At 40.0% G+C, this 18,792-nt stretch overlaps 3 long non-coding RNA genes across 4 annotated transcripts; 1 reads left to right on the forward strand and 2 right to left on the reverse strand.

Annotated features, from left to right (window-relative positions):
* Positions 1-412: 412 nt before the first annotated feature.
* On the reverse strand, positions 413-6,480 carry LOC128630626 (uncharacterized). Its single transcript, XR_008394898.1, has 5 exons — positions 5,592-6,480; positions 4,394-4,530; positions 4,204-4,295; positions 4,043-4,126; positions 413-2,240 (listed from the first exon to the last, which is right to left on the reverse strand). It is a non-coding gene; the product is annotated as an uncharacterized LOC128630626 (long non-coding RNA).
* LOC128630634 (uncharacterized) lies at positions 1,636-12,181 on the forward strand. Its single transcript, XR_008394909.1, has 6 exons — positions 1,636-1,693; positions 2,226-2,284; positions 4,081-4,139; positions 9,286-9,327; positions 9,788-10,005; positions 12,116-12,181. It is a non-coding gene; the product is annotated as an uncharacterized LOC128630634 (long non-coding RNA).
* Positions 12,182-12,538: 357 nt separating this feature from the next.
* Positions 12,539-16,270, reverse strand: LOC128630627 (uncharacterized). 2 transcript variants are annotated; one of them, XR_008394900.1, is made up of 5 exons: positions 15,136-16,270; positions 14,403-14,995; positions 13,072-13,970; positions 12,729-12,974; positions 12,539-12,644 (listed from the first exon to the last, which is right to left on the reverse strand). It is a non-coding gene; the product is annotated as an uncharacterized LOC128630627 (long non-coding RNA). The 2 variants fall into 2 exon arrangements; XR_008394899.1 differs by having other exon boundaries at positions 12,541-12,644; positions 14,403-16,263.
* Between the last annotated feature and the right edge of the window lie 2,522 nt (positions 16,271-18,792).

The following is an 18,792-nucleotide window of genomic DNA, read 5'->3' on the forward strand; positions in this document are numbered from 1 at the left end:
TTTTTATTAAATTAAAGAGACCAGAGTGGGGCGCACGGTGGCTTAGTTCTCAGCACGTTCGTCTCCCACCTCCAGGGTTGGGGGTTTGATTCCCACCACAACCCTGTGTGTGCGTAGTTTGCGTGTTCTCCCTGTGCTGCTCCCCCTGTCCAGGGACATGCATGGTAGGCTGATTGGCATGTCCAAAGTGTCTGTAGTGTATGAATGGGTGTGTGAATGTATATGTGAGTGTGCCTTGCAATGGACTGGTACCCTGTCCAGGGTGTACCCTGTCCTGTGCCCTATGATCTCTGGGATAGGCTCAAGGTTCCTGTATGATAGGAGATGTAGAAAATGGGGATGGATGGAAACGAGAGTGAAATTTTATTATCCTGAGTATCCAGTTACACAAATGGAGAAGTGAGTTTAGATTTGGCTAAATAAATCATACAATCTAGAAACAAACAAGTGGGATATAATCAGTGGTTGATTTTAGACACAATCATTCCTGATATTATTAATAATACTGCTGTTGGTTTGAGTTGAGCACTGACAATCAAATTAAAAGAAGATGAAGCTAGCATTTAGTGGTTTGGGTTTTTTTTTGTTTTGTTTCTACGGTGGAGTGATAAGAAGTTCACATATTAAACAAATTAGAAAATCCCATAATTGTCACAAATAAATAAATTTAAAGCCCATTAATACTTGGCAATGTGCTGTACTGAGAATCATCATTCTACAAACATTGGAAATTCTCAAGCAGGTAAGTGTTTAAGGGAAGGAACAAAGTTTAAAGTGAACACATTTATGCCAGTGAGTAAAACCTCATTCTTACATGATCACAGCACTTTGTGTTTTAAACATGCTTCCAACCATACAAAAATTCATCATGACTGTGATGACTGATTGGCTGGGAGGTGTCAAGGATTCTGAGTCTTGTTCAATAAAGCTGATGATATATCTGCAGTGAAAACTGTAAAGGTGTACAGATGAATGAGCAGTTCTTACAACCAGGATAATCTGAGTGTTTTGTTTTCTACTATATTAACCTAAATTCTCACTATCCCAGAAAAGCTACTGAATATACTTTATCTACTCAGTAATATCTGTGAGAGAAACTTAACTAGCAATATTCTACCAGAAAATCTAGCAATTGTTTTAAACTCAAACCGAGGTATAACTATGCTAAACCCAGAAATCAAGAGGCATGTTTAATACATCAATCGCATAGTACATATAACAGGTACAGTACAGATGTACTGTACAGATGCTTCATAATGAAATTCCAGGACTTTCAAGGACTTTGAGCACTTTTTTTCTTTCAAGGACTATACAAGAGATGTCATTCAAACATATCCTTCATTTCCAAAAAAATATTAATAACAATAATAATAATAATAATAATAATAAATATATATATTTTTTTAAACAACCATTTTAATATAGCCCCTTTTCCCAGCCGTGATGGACTAAATTTGTATTTCCCAGTCATTGCTTCATTTTCACCATAATTTCACCATTGCATCGTATTTTCACTCTGCCTAGAGTCAGCCCTTTATAATACATCCTACTCTCTGTGCTCACATGCTGAATTTTAATACAGCCGAATTCCCAATAAAGCTGTTCTCATTTACATATTTTTTCTGTTTCTGAAAGCAGGACCTCGCACTCACCAGGCAGTACTGGCCATTCTCTTCTACGGAAAGTAGCTAAGGTTTGTCTGAAAAGTCTCTAGATATGTCGCTAGGTGCTTTAAAAAAAAAAAAAAGTTGCTAAAGGGGTCTGAGAAGTGGACCGAAGCTGTCCCTGTTAAAATGAATGAGTGAACAGCAGGAGGAGGAGGGGCTGCAGCGGGGAGTCATATTTTGAGTGAAAGGGTTGTATTCGTGTTCTTTTGAAAATAAACCCTTTAAAGTGATTGATAAAAAGTCAATAAATAAATAACATTCAAGCACTTTTTAACCACTGTTACATAAAAAAAGGCTATTTAAGGTCTTCCAGTACTTATATTTCCAAATGCCAAATTCAAGCACCTTGTACAAACCCTGTGGTAATTTTTCATAGATACATTTCCCAAACAAATAAACTAAAAAACTTCTAGTACTTCTAATTAATAAACCTATAACATCAGTTAGCTAGTATTTTCAAGTGCTACACCCAAACCTCACACATTTGATGTTTTTTTCTTTTTGTTCTTTGAACACTTCTTCTTCTTCTTCCACTTCATCTTTTTCTTGTTGTTTCAGATATATTTCTGCCACCTGTAAGTCAGAATGACAAAATTCTTGACAGTGATATCACTCAGGTAAAAGAAATAAATCAATGAATTAATAAATAAGTAACAGTAAACTGATGTTCTGCAAATTTCATATAACTATCAAGAGAGATTTTAGTGTATTTAATACAAATTATATCACACTGCTGTTGCACTCTGGAATCTGATAGGTCAGAAGGTCTGAAGGCTGCAATTCATATCTCAGGTTTATATTAACGTGCTCATTGTAATAAGTTATCCTTTCTATGATAGCAAATCATTCACAGAGACTTCTCTGGCAAACATTCCACATAATCAAAGTCTAATAATAAACAGATTTGTGCTGTACTACTTTAATAAAAACTTTTAGTCATTGATATGGTGAAGCTATCTATAAGGAGGTGTTTATTTAAGATTTATGGAAAGAGACTCGGGCCACAGATTTCTCCAGATTCTGAATTTTTTCATGATATGATGTGCTGTAGATGAGATAGTCATAGCCTTCACAATTTTACATCGAGGAGCATTATTCTGAAATTGTTCCACAAATTGTAGATGTAGTTTTTCGCAGATTGGTGTACAGAGGCCCATCTTTACTTCTGAAAGACTCTGCCTCTCCAAGATGCTCTTTTTATACCCAATCATGTTACTGACCTGTTGCCAGTTAACATAATTAGTAGCACAATGTTCCTCCAGCTGTTTCTTTTTAGTAACACTTACTGTTCCAGCCTTCTGTTGCCCCGTCCAAATTATTTTGAGACGTGTTGCGCCCATAAATTCAAAGTTACCTATTTTTTTTCCTTTAAATGCTACATTTCCTCAGTTTACACATTTGATTTGTTTTTTATGTTCTATCATGAATAACATGGGTTTATGAGATTGCAAATCATTGCATTCTGTTTTTATTTACATTTTTCATAACATCCCAACTTTTTTGGAATTGGGGTTGTAGTACTCCCTCCCATTACCCAGGAAAGTGAGATGTTGCTGTTTACAAATGTCAACATGTTTTTGATAATTAGTGAGCATCACACCAAAAATTAATTATTGAGGACTGTCACCAAATTTCTGAAGCTAGGCCAAACATCCTAGCACTAGTTGGCAAAAGTTAGTTTAGCATTTTTTGCTATGTGCCAAATTTGGTCATACAAAGGGAGCAGAGCTAAGATCAGATAGCTGTTTATGAGGAACTGTATGTCTGATCAAGCTGAAATTTGGTATGGTAGATATACAGTATGTGTTAATCTATAATAGATTCTCATAATGACTTAATTACTGAAAAAAAACATGCCTGTCATTGGCCTATCAGATAATTGAAAAGTTTCCCATTAAGCTATTGCCACAAAACTTGAATATAAAGTTCAGGGAAGGACCCCACAGTATCTGATGCAATCTCACTCAAATTGGCTACCTGGGGCGTGCTGTTCATGTTCATAAGGGTCAGCGTTAAGTTCAAATAGCTGTTTCTCAGGAACCAAAATTCCAACTGAGCAGAATTTGCTGTGCGCTTTCTGCTAATCTGTAACTGAATTACTTAAAAAAAAAAAAGTCTGCCTTCTGCCAGTCGGCTTTCAGCAGGTAGGTTACACAACTAGCGTTGAGTTATCATCACAAAATGTGATGTGTAAGAAAGTTCACATATGGTCTCTATTGTTCTATGAATCTTGACAAGAACTGGCCACTGGGGGTGCTATACGCAGGGAGTGTTTGGACCCCACAGACTGCCTCTTATGGCTATATTACTATTATTAGCAGTAGAAGTAGTTGTATTATTATTATTATTGCAGTAGTAGTAGTGATATTTCCTACCGTTTTTTAAGTTTCTTTTTCCACCTCTGGTTCCTTAGTCCAACGGATCTGACGCACTGAAGGCTGGACATTGGCAGATATCATCTATGATGAAAAAGTACTATTATTTATTTATTTATTTGTGTATGTATGAATCTACCATACATGTCATAAACACAAACCTTTTGAAGAATTTTGTCCCTCACAGTAGGGTTCATAAGATCCTCACTGCTGTTAAACTTCAATCTCAGAAATGCCCTCTTAGTAACAGGCACTAAAAAAAATTAACAGTATTGACATTTAGCAGCTGTTGTAAAACTTAATTTGACTTCAAACGTATATGAAATTGTGAACTGGATGCAAAAGTGTAACCTGGAACCCCATAGACTTCCACTTCACAGAGCGTGAGAGCCTGGATAACATCGGGAATGATGTTCACATGACGACCCCTCATGTTGCAGGTGTAATTTGTAGAGGCACCAGCAGGGATGCTACAGATAACGACACATCTATGGGGAGAGAGAGAAGAGAGAGAGACTTTGACTTTTAAAATATAATTTATTTTACAATTTAAAAAACCTTAACATACAGAACACATTCTTTTAACAACCATTACCAATTGAAAAAGAGATTCTCGCCTCTTATAAGTTACCCCTTTGTTTACACACCATTTCTTCTCAAACATCGGAAGATCACCATTCATTTGGTAAAATTCGTACTTTAATCTAATCCTAGACTCAACCAAGGCCTTAGATAATTTAACCATGTTTACTTCTTTCCCTTCCAATCCCATTTTGTAAGCCTTCTAAATGGCTAATTTTGCTTGACGACCAAAAAATCCGAATAGGTACAGATTTCCTGCCTGTAGCGAGAATATCTACCCCATAAATAAACCCTGTTTTAGAGAAAATGATCCCCAAACTACGAAACATTGTATACAATAGATTAAAGAGCGGAGATAATTTACAACATTCACAAAAGACATGAAGCACAGTATCGAGTTCATCACACAAAGTACACAGTGGAGACGGTGCATATTTACATTTAAACAAAAGCACTTTTGTTGGTAATGCACAACGTAAAATCCGCCACTGTAAGTCAACAGAACTTTTTGGTAGAGGGTTTTTATACAATAACTGCCATGAAGGTTCATTATCTCCCGGTCAAGAAATGAGTCCTCCATTCTGTATGCCTCCTCCCCCTTAGATGTCCGACAAAGTAGGACTTTACACAGGAAATATATGCATTTTGTTTGTTCCCCATGGAAAACGGTAGACTTTGCAAGCCTTTAAAAGATAACAAAATGTTTACATTGTCTCCATTTTTTATTTGAGCTACCTCTGGAGTTAAGTACACTTCTGGTAAAAAGACCTGTGTGTTACTGCCGGACTTAAAGTCGGTTATATAATCCCACAAAGATGTAGGAAAAGATGTTTTCAAATCCTTTTATATGTTCCCGACTATTCTCTCTGATCTACCAGTAATCTTTCTAGTTAGATTCTGTACTGAAAAACACTCTATTCGACAAGTCAAATAGGTTTCAAACATCTTATTCAGCAGGTGTACCAACCTGGCCAGTTGAGTAAAATGGTCAATTCTTGCTGCTGGACTCAGACATCATGACCCCCACTGTATCAACAAACACTAAGGCTACATTTTACTGCAGCTCATGGATGGTTTTCCTGCCCAAGTGGAGAGAAGAGAAGACGCTCTTCCTCAACTTCTTCAGACTTGAGAGACTCTTCTTCAGCTTTGTAGCAATCTTCCTCACCTTCCTTGGTCTTGAGAGACTCTTCCTTTTCTTCCCCAGGCTTGAAAGGGTCTTCTTGAACTTCCTCAGTTTTGAGAACCACTTCATCCAGTTCCTTATTTTTTAAACCTCTCCTTCAACTTCTTCAGACCTGAGACACTTCCTTTCAGTTCAACTTCTTAAGTCTTGAGAAACTCTTCCTCACCTTCTTTGTGTCACGTATCGTGACGGAGCGGAGATAGAACGGATGCAAGTGCAGGATGAACAGTTGTTTATTTGAAAGAGAGACAGGCAGACAAATCCAAAACGTGATCCAAAACGTAATCCGCAAACATGCAAGAGGTCAGGCGATTGGAAAACAGGCATACACGGGGCAAGGCTGGAATCTAGGTCATGGTCACGGAAAACAGGGTCGATAAACAAAACGAGAAACGAACTATGACGAGGAACTGGGAGCGGATAATCCAGCGCGAACTAACTCTAAACATGGACCGTGACTATGACTACGACTACGACTACGACTACGACTACGACACGAACTAAACTAACTCTACGATAATGTTCCACGTTGTGTGCTGGAAGGCGCGCGGTATATATGTGGACATGATCAGCGTCTAAACCGCTAGCAGCTGAGAGCAATACAGACCCACGTGAAATCCCAGCCAATGACAGAACAGGGAGGAGACATGACAGAAACAAACAAAACACACGTGTCCAGATGTCACTACGGTCAACAACAGAAAAGCAGGTGCTCACGCATTCGCGCTTAGAGCACGCTGTTTCAAGGGGGAATCATGACACTTTGGTCTTGAGAGACTCTTCCTAAACTTCTTCAGGCTTGAAAGGCTCTTCCTAAACTTCCTAAGTTTTGAGAAAATCTTCCTCAAGTTCTTTATTTTTGAGAACCTTGTCCTCAACTTCTTTATTTTGGAGAAACTCTCCCTCAACTTCCTTATTTTTGAGAACTTCTTCCGTACCTTCCTCAGGCTTGAGAGGCTCCTCAACATCCTTGGTCTTAAAAGGCTCTTTCTCAGCGTTGCCAGGCTAGATCAGCTCTTCCTCATGTTCCTCTTGAAAGGCACATTCTTAATCATGATGCGCTTCTTTGAATTCCTCGTTCTCAATTTGGATCTTTCTCAATTTCACCAGACTTGATGAAAGACACGTCTCAACTCATCTTTGTGATGCTGTTCCCCAAATTTCATAATATTGAGAGGGTTTTCTTTTCCCCAGTTTTAGGAGACTCTTCTCCTCTCTTTTCAGTCTCAAAGTTCTTCCATGATTTCCATTAACATTTCAGGGCTCTTTTTCAATTTCCTTAGTATTTAGAAGCTCTCTCTCTCTCTCTCTCTCTCTCTCTCTCTCTCTCTCTCTCTCTCTCTCTATATATATATATATATATATATATATATATATATATATATATATATATATATATATATATATATAAAATTCTTCTGAAAAACTTGTATGAAGAGAGAGATCAAGGTGCCATGGTGCGGGCCAAGTTTACACAATATACTAAAATGGACTCATCTACATCTTTCTTCTTTGCACTGGAGAAAAAAAACAGAGAGAAGAAGTCCATCAGCCACTTGAAACTACCCAATGGACAAGAAACTACCGACAAAGATGACATCATTCTACAAGCGCTATCTTTTTATGAGGAACTGTACAATAGTCAACCATGTGATCCTGAAGCAACTGAAGAACTTCTGAATGGACTACCACAGCTGAGCGAGGGTGAGAGAAACGAACTTGAAAAATCACTGTCCTTAGAAGAGCTCAGTACAGCTGCTCAACAACTGTCAAACGGAAAGTCACCGGGGCTGGATGGATTGACCTCCGAATTTTATAAAACATTCTGGTCCTTGATTGGCCCAGACCTGCACTTTGTCATACTCAGATGTATGGAAACAAAAGTCTTACCCCTTAGCTGTAGGAGAGCTGTAATTACCCTGTTACCCAAAAAAGGAGACCTTGGTAGCTTAAAGAACTGGCGTCCTGTCTCCCTCCTTGGGACAGATTATAAAATCTTTTCAAAGGCATTAACAAACCGCCTTAAAAGATTTTTAGCCACAATACTACATGATGACCAGTCATACTGCATCCCAGAACGCTCAATCTTCAGCAACCTTTTTCTGGTGCGAGACCTGTTGCACCTCACAGAGCTATATAAGGTAGAGATGGGACTAGTGTCACTAGGTCAAGAGAAGGCTTTTGACAGATTGGATCATGGTTATCTTTTTAAGACCCTAACAGCTTTGGGCATTGGTGGACGCTTCATCTCATGGATTAGGCTGCTGTACACTGATGTGTACAGTATGCTGAAAATAAACGGAACACTAACAAGAGCTTTTCCGTGCACAGAGGTGTTCCACAAGGCTGTAGCCTGTCCGGTCTGCTGTACACTCTCCCCATTGAGCCCCTGCTAAGACACCTGCGAGAAAATCTGCAAGGGTTTTCAGTGTTAAGCCCTGATTTATCTGATGTGACCACAGTCAATGTCACAGCATATGCTGATGATCTGACGGTGATAATCAGGTCCGAGGATGACATCAGTCACGTGTTTTCTGGCCTGGATGTCTTTCAGAGCGCATCATCTGCACGTGTAAACTGGAACAAAACTGATGCCTTGCTTCTAGGTCAATGGCAGGAGGAAAATATACCTCACCTCCCATAGGAGTGTTCATGGAGGGACTGAGAATACTTGGGATCTTCTTTGGCACAGATCGATATATGCAGAAGAACTGGGATGGATTGACCAATAAGGTTCTAGAAAATCTAAATAGATGGAGATGGATTCAATCATAGCTGTCCTATAGGAGCAGGGTCCTAGTGATAAACAACTTGGCTGCCTCGATGCTGTTGGCTCAAATTTAGCCTATTACCCCAAAACACTTAAAATTCAACTTAGAAGCCAATACTCACATCTACCTCAGAGCCCAGTTGGAGATAGAAAAAAATACACCAGCCGTGAGTGAGAAGAAGCAAGGGTCCAGATTTATTGTTCCGTTCCACCACACGAGATCCACACCGATGAGAATTCTCAGAGGTGATCCCAATACCCTGAGGTTAAGCTCCAGTATTTATACTGTATTTACACACTAAATAGCCCATATGTTTCAAGAAGACTATGATCTCACTACCAATAGGGTTGAAAAAGAGCTCATTTACCTTACTCTTATGTTCCAGAAAAGGCCTATTTCACTTACACATAGAATTGAAACCAGGGGTTTTAATTTACACATAAAATCAGAACCCAGGCATTTCTAATAACCCAGAAAATAAAAACCCAGAGTTTCCAGTTACTCAGAGGATCAGAAACCAGAGTTTTCAGTTACCCAGGGCATCAGAATCTTCAGTTTTGATTTACCTAGAGAATAGAAAGTGGAGGAGACTAAACAATCTAATGGGACCTTGGTCTTATTGTTATCTCGAGGGGGGGGGGGGGGGGCAGTTTGACCCAGCCACCCTTATAACTGGCTCTCTTCATGGTTCTCTTAAAATTTAGGCCTCCCTTGCGAGACGAGAATCTTCACCATCTGAATCATGAGTAAGTTATATTTTCCTGTATATCTAGTTTATATTTTATTTTCAGATTTACTCTATATCTCTTATTATATATACTGCTTGAAAAAACAGTTTACTGTACTTCCTACTTCTTATCATTTTTATAAAGAGTATATATATATATATATATATATATATATATATATATATATATATATGTTATTATTATAAGACATTACCCTTATAATATCTTAATATTCCTTTTTATTATTCTTATAAAGTTATAATAGTATGTGTGTGTGAGATTGTGTGTGTGTGTGTGTTATGTCTACTTGCCCGCCCTTGACTGTACGAGGGTGTGTGTGTGTGTGTTTTAGCACTCCTCAGCTCGTACACTTCTTTCGACTTTTTGACTAACAACCCATAGTGTATTACTCTTAAAGATCTTTAAAGTGTTTTTCCAATTTATCCACATCTGACTAATACCGCTTCTGTATGTCTAGGTGCCGGTGCCCGTCGTCAGTCCCTTCTCTCTCCGTTACTGGACCTGGATCTGGATCTCGATCTGGACACTCATTACCAGCTTGTGCATCTCACTGCTGATATCATGATGCTACTTAACTATCTTCGCAGCACCCGCTCTAGGAATGGAGATCCGGGGTTCCCCCCTCTTCTTCGATACAGAATCTGCCTACAGCATCTACAGCAATCTACAGCAAATGTGAGTATTTGCTTCTATGTTGAATTTTAAGTGTCTTTGGGTAATTGGCTAAATTTAGGCCAGCAACTTTCAGCTTTAATTCAAGGGGTTGAACAAAAATATCATATGAAACGTTTAGGAATTGCAACCATTTTTATACACAGTTCCCTTATTTAAGGGGCTCATATGTAATTGGACAGATGAACATAATCATAAATAAAATGTTCATTTTTAATACTTAGGTCAAGAATACTTTGCAGGCAATGACTGCTTGAAGTCTGGAACCCACAGACATCACCAAATGCTGGGTTTCCTCCTTTGTGATGCTTTGCTAGGCCTTTACTGCAGCTGTCTTCAGGTGTTGTATGTTCGTGGTTCTTTCTGCCTTGAATTTTGTCTTCAGCATGTGAAATGCATGCTCGATCGGGTTGAGATCAGGTGACTGACTTGTCAATTGCAGAATGTTCCACTTCTTTGTTTTAAAAAACTCCTGGGTTGCTTTTGCAGTATGTTTTGGGTCACTGTCCATGTGTAAAGTGAAGCGCCGTCCAATTAACTTCACTGAATTTGGCTGAATCTGAGCAGACAATATATTCACATACAATTCATCTGATTGCATCTTCTGTCACATCACCAATAACTACTAGTGACCCAGTGCCATTGGAAGCCATGCATGCCCATGCCATCACACTCCCTCCACCGTGTTTTACAGATGATGAGGTATGCTTTGGATCACGAGCTGTTCCAATCATTCTGGTACAGTTTGATCTTAGTTTCATCTGCCCAAAGAATGCTTGGTCTGGCTTGTTTAGATGTTTTTTTTTTTGGCAAAATCTAATCTGGCCATTCTGTTCTTGAGGCATATGAATGGTTTGCACCTTGTGGTGAACTTGTGTATTTGTTCTTGTGAAGTCGTCTCTTCATGGGAGACTTGGATAATGATACGCCTGCCTCCTGGCGAGTGTTCTTCACTTGGCTGGTGTTGTGAAGGGGTTTTTCTTTACCATGGAAAGGATCCTACGATCATCCACCACTTTTGTTTTCTGTGGACATCCAGGCCTTTTTGCTGCAGAGCTCACCAGTGTGTTCTTTTTTTCTCAGACTGTACCAAACTGTTGATTTGGTCACTCCTAATGTTCCTGCTATCTCTCTGATGGATCTTTTTTTACAGCCTAAGGATGGCCTGTTTCACTTGCATTGAGAGCTCCTTTGACCGCATGCTGTGCGTTCACAACAACAGCTTCCAAATGTGAATGCCACACCTGGAATCAACTCCAGACCTTTTACCTGCTTACAGGCTGTCTGCAGGTCCTTAAAGTCTTATCTCTCTAGTTTTTTCCTTTCCTGGAAAGTCATGGGAAGGAAATACTGGATTTTTCTTTCACTGTTGGAGCAAATGGTAATGCAAACAGTCTCCCATCTACCTCTATAGAAGTTTACCCTGCTGTAGTTTACTTAAACCCAGGAATGGATGTATATGCGTGAACACAATCCATTAAAGCTGATGTATCGTGTAGCATGACTGAAGTGATGTGCAGGTCTTCAAATCTAATACTTTTTAATATCATAGTCAAGAAATTTCCAAAAATGTAAGTGCTGTTACCTGCAGCTACCCTGTGCTTAACTGATGAAATAGCGAAGGAATAGCCCACACCTGTCCATGAAACAGCTTTTGAGTAAAATGGCCAATTACTTTTGGTCCCTTGAAAAAGAGGGGGCTACATATTAAAGAGCTGTAATTCCTAAACCCTTCCTCCAATGTGGATGTGAATACATTTAAATTAAAGATGAGGGACTGCACTTTAAGCCCATATTCATTATTTAACTGTAACTTGAATAAGTGTGTAATAAGCCTCAGCACTTTTATTATAAGCTACAAGTAATCTGCTTCATTACATTTATTCTCAGTGAATATGAAATTACTGCAGATATATTTATCATCCTGGGGAGGGTCTCTGTTTGCACAAATGACCAATCACAACTGTTGTCTGCATACACACGACGCATTATTACAGTTTTCTTTAGAAGTGCACATCAGGCAACGCAAAGGTCTGACGTAGAAGTATAAATAGCCTTTTTAGCGTGTCTCGAATTGCAGAAGTTGTCAACTGTTTTGCCTCATGTTCATTAGATGCTGTCTGAAAGAACCCGTTAATATCAAGGGCAACAAGTGCTGAGATTGTGACGGTGATGAAAAGGTGGCTGCAGCTGGCTTCAGACCGTGGAGGAGGATGGAAGAGGTGCAACAAACAGTAGCTTGCCCTGACTAGGAACGCATAAACCATTGAAATCAACGAGGAAAAAATTCAGCTAATTGACGCTCTCTCCCTGGGCAAAGCCTGCGAACTTCGCCCGGAGCTCAGTCCATGTACTTTCGGAAATTTCGGTTGTGTGGTCTCGCCATGAGTGATGCTACTGTACTTTTGACAAGGGGAATTCAGTTCAAACATTTTAATGAAATATTTACACACACACACACACACACACACACAGGGCCATTAGCCAAAAACAACCGGCCAATGTAGCACCTATGCCCGCAGCGGACTCTAGCGCAGACTGGGCAGAGTGCGCCTCGCTGACCGACAGCTCCACGACTCAGCTAATTGCTGTAGCACATCGTCTTGGTCACGAGCATGCGTTGTTCGTCTTTTGCGTTCGCACTGTGAACAGGAGACATTTCTCTATCACTTTAACGTTTAACACATTGGAATGAATTTGTTAAAAAACATTTTAATCATGCTTACGTAGGTTGCTAGAGCTGTGCGGATGTCCGACACAGTGATGTCCCTTCCCACGAGTGCCCGCAGGGCAAGCTTGACATGCGCAGAAATCCTGGCCTGTGTGCCAGAAAAGAAAAGCCACCCCACAGAAGTCTCATATCCCGGCATATGCTTCCTCAGGCGGCAGAAAGCTTTCAGCCACTTCAGCTCCAGCTTGGTGATGGCTAGCTTAGCGAGTCCAAAAGCAGAGGCAGGTTTGTGCTGCTTCACCTGGGAGAAAAGGACAATGAATGAAAAATATTAAACACCCCCATGTACAACACAGCAGCCCCTGGAAATAAAAGTGAAATACACAGAAGTTACTTACATTGATCAGAAAGAGTCAGCCTTCTCGAGGTTCTCAAACTCCTCAGTCGTGAGGTTCTGCAGGACTCCGGTCCTGTGTCCGCTGACCGAAAAGAAGTGAGCACACAGCAGCCCGATGCAACGGTTGAGCATGTCCGGGTCTGCTGGACGAGTTCAGATCAGCCAGTGAAACAGGGACAGCGTCCAACAGTTTGCCGTGCAGGAGCTGTAAGTACTCCCTCACTCTTCTCCGCTCGCACGCCTTGCCTGTGGAGCACGACTCGACCGGACAGATGTCTGCACTCCCACTGCAGCAGTCTCTGGAGACTCCACAGCCTCGTGGAGCCAACTCGGCCCTTGGACAGTTACTCATCGAGTTAATGGAGGAACTTGGAAACACGCGTCAGAAATAACTTGACCGGAGTGACCTTGTACCGCTGGCACAGTGATTTCATCCATTCAAGGACTCTCAAGACATTGTCGATGTACTTCAAGTGGGCTATGTTGTGGATAAAAATGACATGAAATAAACATGAGGGACACTTAGTATGAGTAATATGTAGTTTTATTGATAATTCACAGGACTGGTGGGTGCGTAATCTTGAGGAGAGTGGTGGGGGGAAGAAAATGGTGTGCATCCTGGGGACATGGGAAAGTCAGCAAAGGTGAAGTGAGAGGACCACTGAGAGTGGGGCGGACTTGCAGGTGAGAAGTGGGAAGAATGGTCGGGGACCAGGTCAGAGAAGGTGACATCTTCCTCAGACTGAAAGCTGGAGGGGGGTTTTGGCTGCGCATTTCCATTTCCAGAGGGGGTGCTGCGAAGATAGTTAAGTAGCACCATGATAACAGCAGTTAGATGCGCAAGCTGATAATGAGTGTCCAGATCCAGAAAAGGGGAGAAGAAGGAATGACGATGGGCACCTAGACACACAGAAGCGGTATTTGGCGGATATTGACAAATTGGATTTACACTTTAAAGATCTTTAAGAGTACTACACTATGGTTTAATAGTCACACACACACACACTCTCGTACAGTCAAGGGCGGGCATGTAGACATAATACACACACATACACACACACACACACACACACACATAACATTATAACTTTATAAGAATAATAAAAAGGAGTATTAAGATATTATAAGGGTAATATCTTATAATAATAGAAAACTCTTTATAAAATACAGAATAGTAGGATATGTAGGACAGTAGAAGGGTAATATAATGATATTATGAAGTAGGAAGTACAGTAAATCGTTTTTCAAGCAGTATAACTATATATAAAATAGAGATATAGAGCAAATATGAAAATAAATTATAAACTAGAAATACAGGAAAATGTAACTTACTCATAATTCAGATGGTGAAGATTCTTGTCTCGCAAGGAAGGCCTTAATTTTAAGAGAAAACCATGAGGAGCCATTTATAAGGGTAGCTGAGTCAAGCTACTGGTTTTGATTATATTTGTAAGTTGAAAAGCCCTGTTTTTTGAGCTAATGGTAAGTTGAATAGCTCTTTTTTAACCCTATTGGTATTGAGATCATAGTCTTCTTGAAACATATGGGTTATTTACTGTGTAATTACAGTATAAATACTGGAGCTTAAGCTCAGGGTATCAGATCACTTCTGAGAATTCTCATCGGTGTGGATCTCGTGTGGTGGAACGGAACAATAAATCTGGACCCTTGCTTCTTCTCACTCACGGCTGGTGTCTTTTTTTCTATCTCCAACTGGGTTCAGAGGTTGATGTGAGTATTGGCTTCTATGTTAAATTTTAAGTGTTTTTGGGTAATGAGCCAGCAGCTGCCAGGGGACTGTCTGCGTTGGCCCACATAAAGTGAAGGAAGCCCTCGACGTGTCTCCTCTCCTGCTTGCCGTTGGCCGCGGCTTTGGGGACATATCTGAGGCTTGTCAGCCAAGCCGTGTACACTTAACATTGGCTCTGGAAAAGAGAAAAAAAAAGGGGGGGGGATCAGTGAAAGAAAAACAAATTTCATCCTGGGACGTCCACCCCGGGCGACCACCTGGAGTCCGCCGCCCACACACAATAAAAATAGGCCTAGAGATAGTTTAGGTACTCACCCACAGAGCCACTACTCTTTCCGGGCTACTATCGCTTGCAGCCGCTCAAATTCTGCGGAGAGTTTTGCTACTTTTCGATCAGTTCAGAACATTTGCAACTTTTAGATTTCTTCGCCTCACCGAAAGCTTGTAGTTGTTGTCGAGCAGCTTTATTTTGGCGCTGAGCAGTAGCTTCCTGACCGTGTCCCCGGCGAGCTGGTGAAGGTGGAACAGGTGGCAGTCTAGCCGGCGGAAACCTTTCTTGCCACATGCAGACACCGGGCAGTCCAGAGCACCCGCATATCACCCGCTCGCTCGCTGCCGCCAGGTGAAGCCAGCGTTCCTCTGGACCCTGCTGATGAATCTGGGTGAGATGAGCCTGCACGTTGGTGTAGAAACGCCGACAAACTGGACACACTCTTCTCCGTGACATCTCGCTGCTCAGCACCGCTGGAGCGGGTGACTTTATAGGCAGCCAGTCAGGAGGGCGGTCCCATTAGCAGACCTAGTAGGAACCACCCTGCAGCAAAAAAACGGCATGCTCTGCCTATTAGGGACATTTAAACGCTTAAAAATGTGCCCTTAATAGCTACTATGGTGGAATAAATTACATACTTAAAAATTACAATGTTTCAGCTGTGTTCTCTTGCTATTTAAGGACGTTCTGATACTTTCGCATGCTTACAAATGTGCACTGAACAACTGCCACGGTGGAATAAATAACATGTTAAAATAGTACAGAATGTTTCAGCTATATGCACTTGCTATTAGGGACGTGCCGATGCTTCCGCACACTACCAAGTGTGCTCTGAAAAATTGCCACGTTGTCATAAACAGGGTTCCATTCTTTCCTCACACAGTTCTTTGACTATCTGCACAGGCAAGTTACCAGACATCGCAGGCTTCGAACAGCCAGTGTGCAGGGAGTCAGAGTTTTTAATTAAGCACTTGAGCACCATTGGGCTGTTCATTTCAGGCTCTCCGTCACATTTTATGTGAATGTGGCCATGACATTCCTCACAGTTGCCTCTGATTTCTATGAATTTCTCTGTGGCTGATGGATAGACCTGGGCTCTTTTAAAGACAAATGTGCAGGGGCTTTTCGCTTCTTCCCAAATGTGATGATTTATCACGTTTCCAGATGCTACACTTCAGAATTGTGTATTCCCTTTTTTTGTTTTAGAGAACTTGTTTTTGTATGAACTGTTACACGCATGAATTCAATCCATTTCTGAAATGAAACTTCAAGATAAAAAGTCCAGCAATCTTTTGGTCTTGGGGAAAGGGACCTGGCTCAAAATGAGTGTCATCACTACTGCCACTTGTTTCATGATCACTTTCATAAATAAACCCTAAAGCAGTCCAGATGTTGTCTGTTCAATTTAACAAAAGTATATAGAGCCTTTGCAGTGATCTTGTTTTCTAGCTGCTCACTAAGCTCTGTCCAGATGCTCTGATTAGGAGTAGCTATGTTGACATTTTGGATTATGGCCTCTTTTGATGAAGGGAGGACTGTGAAAATGGAATCCCTGTCCACTGCTGGTTTCTTGGGCATCTGGCATAAGCAAAACATAATTACCCACTGAAATAATCCTGATGCAAAAAATGTCATGTACAGTATAAACATGTTTTCATGTATTACTGTATTTGCCAAAATACAAGGAAAATATAATCTAGTAATAATGTATAAGGATATTATATCTTATATTAGGACCAATATGGTAATGTGGACCCTTAGATGCACAATGTATTAAAAAAAACATGGGTACCATGTGCAGCGGTAATTAGCATTTCATAGCTACATTAGCCATATTAGTATTAGCAGTGAGATTTCTGTTCAATAAACATTGACAATCTTAGCTCTCTTGAATGTTTTACCATTATGATTGAAGTTAACTAATATTATTGTAACTGACAGTGTTAAAACATTGTACTTACACTGGCCAGAATTTTGATTTAGTAACTATATCGACTTTCCCTATACTAACACTAATTTCCACTAGAGCATCGAGAACAGAAGTGTCCCTGACACCTAGTGGTGGGAGTGAAGTGTAACATGATTCTCCTTGTAAATAAATGAAAAGTTCAATCATGAGAGACCAGTGAATGAAGTAAAGAGAATTGTTTATTGAACAAATGATGATATGATTTGTCTTGAAAAAGTCTTCAGCACTTCGACTCAAAGTGTGCTCACACCAAGGAGATTTGTGCATATAAGTCAATGTCTAATATTTTAAAAACAAAAGCAGCACAAACGATTGAGAATATTTGTGGTGAATTAGGAGCATGTGGGGAGTCTGAGAGACCTCAGAATGACCTATGAATATTCTTTTAAATATCTTCAAAATCGAAGCAGCACAAACGAAAATTTTTATGGCACAAACGGAGCACAAACGATTGAGACAATTTTGCCGACATTTTGCATTGGGTGAGGGTGGCAACTTCATGCAGGTCCAAACCCAAGTTATCAGAATAAGTTTTACTGGCCAAGTATGCTGGAGTATACAAGGAATTTGTTGCTGGTTTATACCGATCCTACAGTGCACACTTACACACACAGTTCTGGATGTAAACAAGACACCGAGTAATACAAAAGAGACCAATGACAGATACCACAGGACAGTTTACAGTGAAAACAATCTTAAAAACCACTCACAAAGAACAGTTAAGAGTAAAGTGATATTACTTTAAATGACTAAAAGCTTGTATGAGCCCTGATGAGCCTCATAAATAAGAGTTTGAGACTCTTTAGCTTTTATTCACAGGAACTGTAAGAGAATTGTTTCCCATTGTCATAAAGAGTCAATTTAAGGCAAGCTGAGGAATCCATCCTGTCATATCCATGTTTAAAACGCAATAATGGAGATTGTTTAACATGTAAGAAGTACAAACGCTACACTGAAAGAGCGAACTGGAGGAATAATAATTACTACTACTACTACTACTACTAATAATAATAATAATAATAATAATGCACCTGTAGTAAATCTATGCTAATCAGAATTGTGATGTGTTTTATTCATACAACCAACAGAAGTACCTCAATTTACCTGAAAGGAGCTGTCTCGCTCGGTTTGAATGACGCACCTGCGCACTCAACCACGCCCACCAGATGACTAAACAGTAGAAATGAATGGAATAGGGATATAAACAAATAGATCAATAAAGAAGATTGCACTTTGCATTCCATATTTTCTCCATCACAGTGATTGCAAATGTTATATTATATTTAGAGCTGCAACAACTAATCGATAATAATCGATTCTGAAAATCATTGGAAACGAATCTCATTTTCGATTAGTTGGTCTGCACGGTGCGTTTACTCATTACATTACTTCTGTACTGAAAACACGCTTCGGAGAGTAAATATTAAAATAGTGTCCTAAATGAAGTACTGTACACTTACACTATGCACTTACACTACGCACTACTCTCCCGTCTAGTGCAATAAAGTCTAAAACCATCTAAGCCTAATCCGTTTGCAAAAGAAATCTGTGATCTTCAAAATACCTTCATTTTTGTATATCCTAAATACTGAAAACATTTGTTAAGTTGCTAGACATGACTGAATGCATTGCTGTCCAACTAAAATGAAGACAATATTATTTGTATATTGTAATATAGTACATAGAATAACACTTCCATGTAGAGACACTTAAAGACTTGTATTATATTTGA

This window comes from Ictalurus punctatus, unplaced genomic scaffold (genome assembly GCF_001660625.3).
Source record: "Ictalurus punctatus breed USDA103 unplaced genomic scaffold, Coco_2.0 Super-Scaffold_100058, whole genome shotgun sequence".
Lineage (NCBI taxonomy): Eukaryota > Metazoa > Chordata > Actinopteri > Siluriformes > Ictaluridae > Ictalurus > Ictalurus punctatus.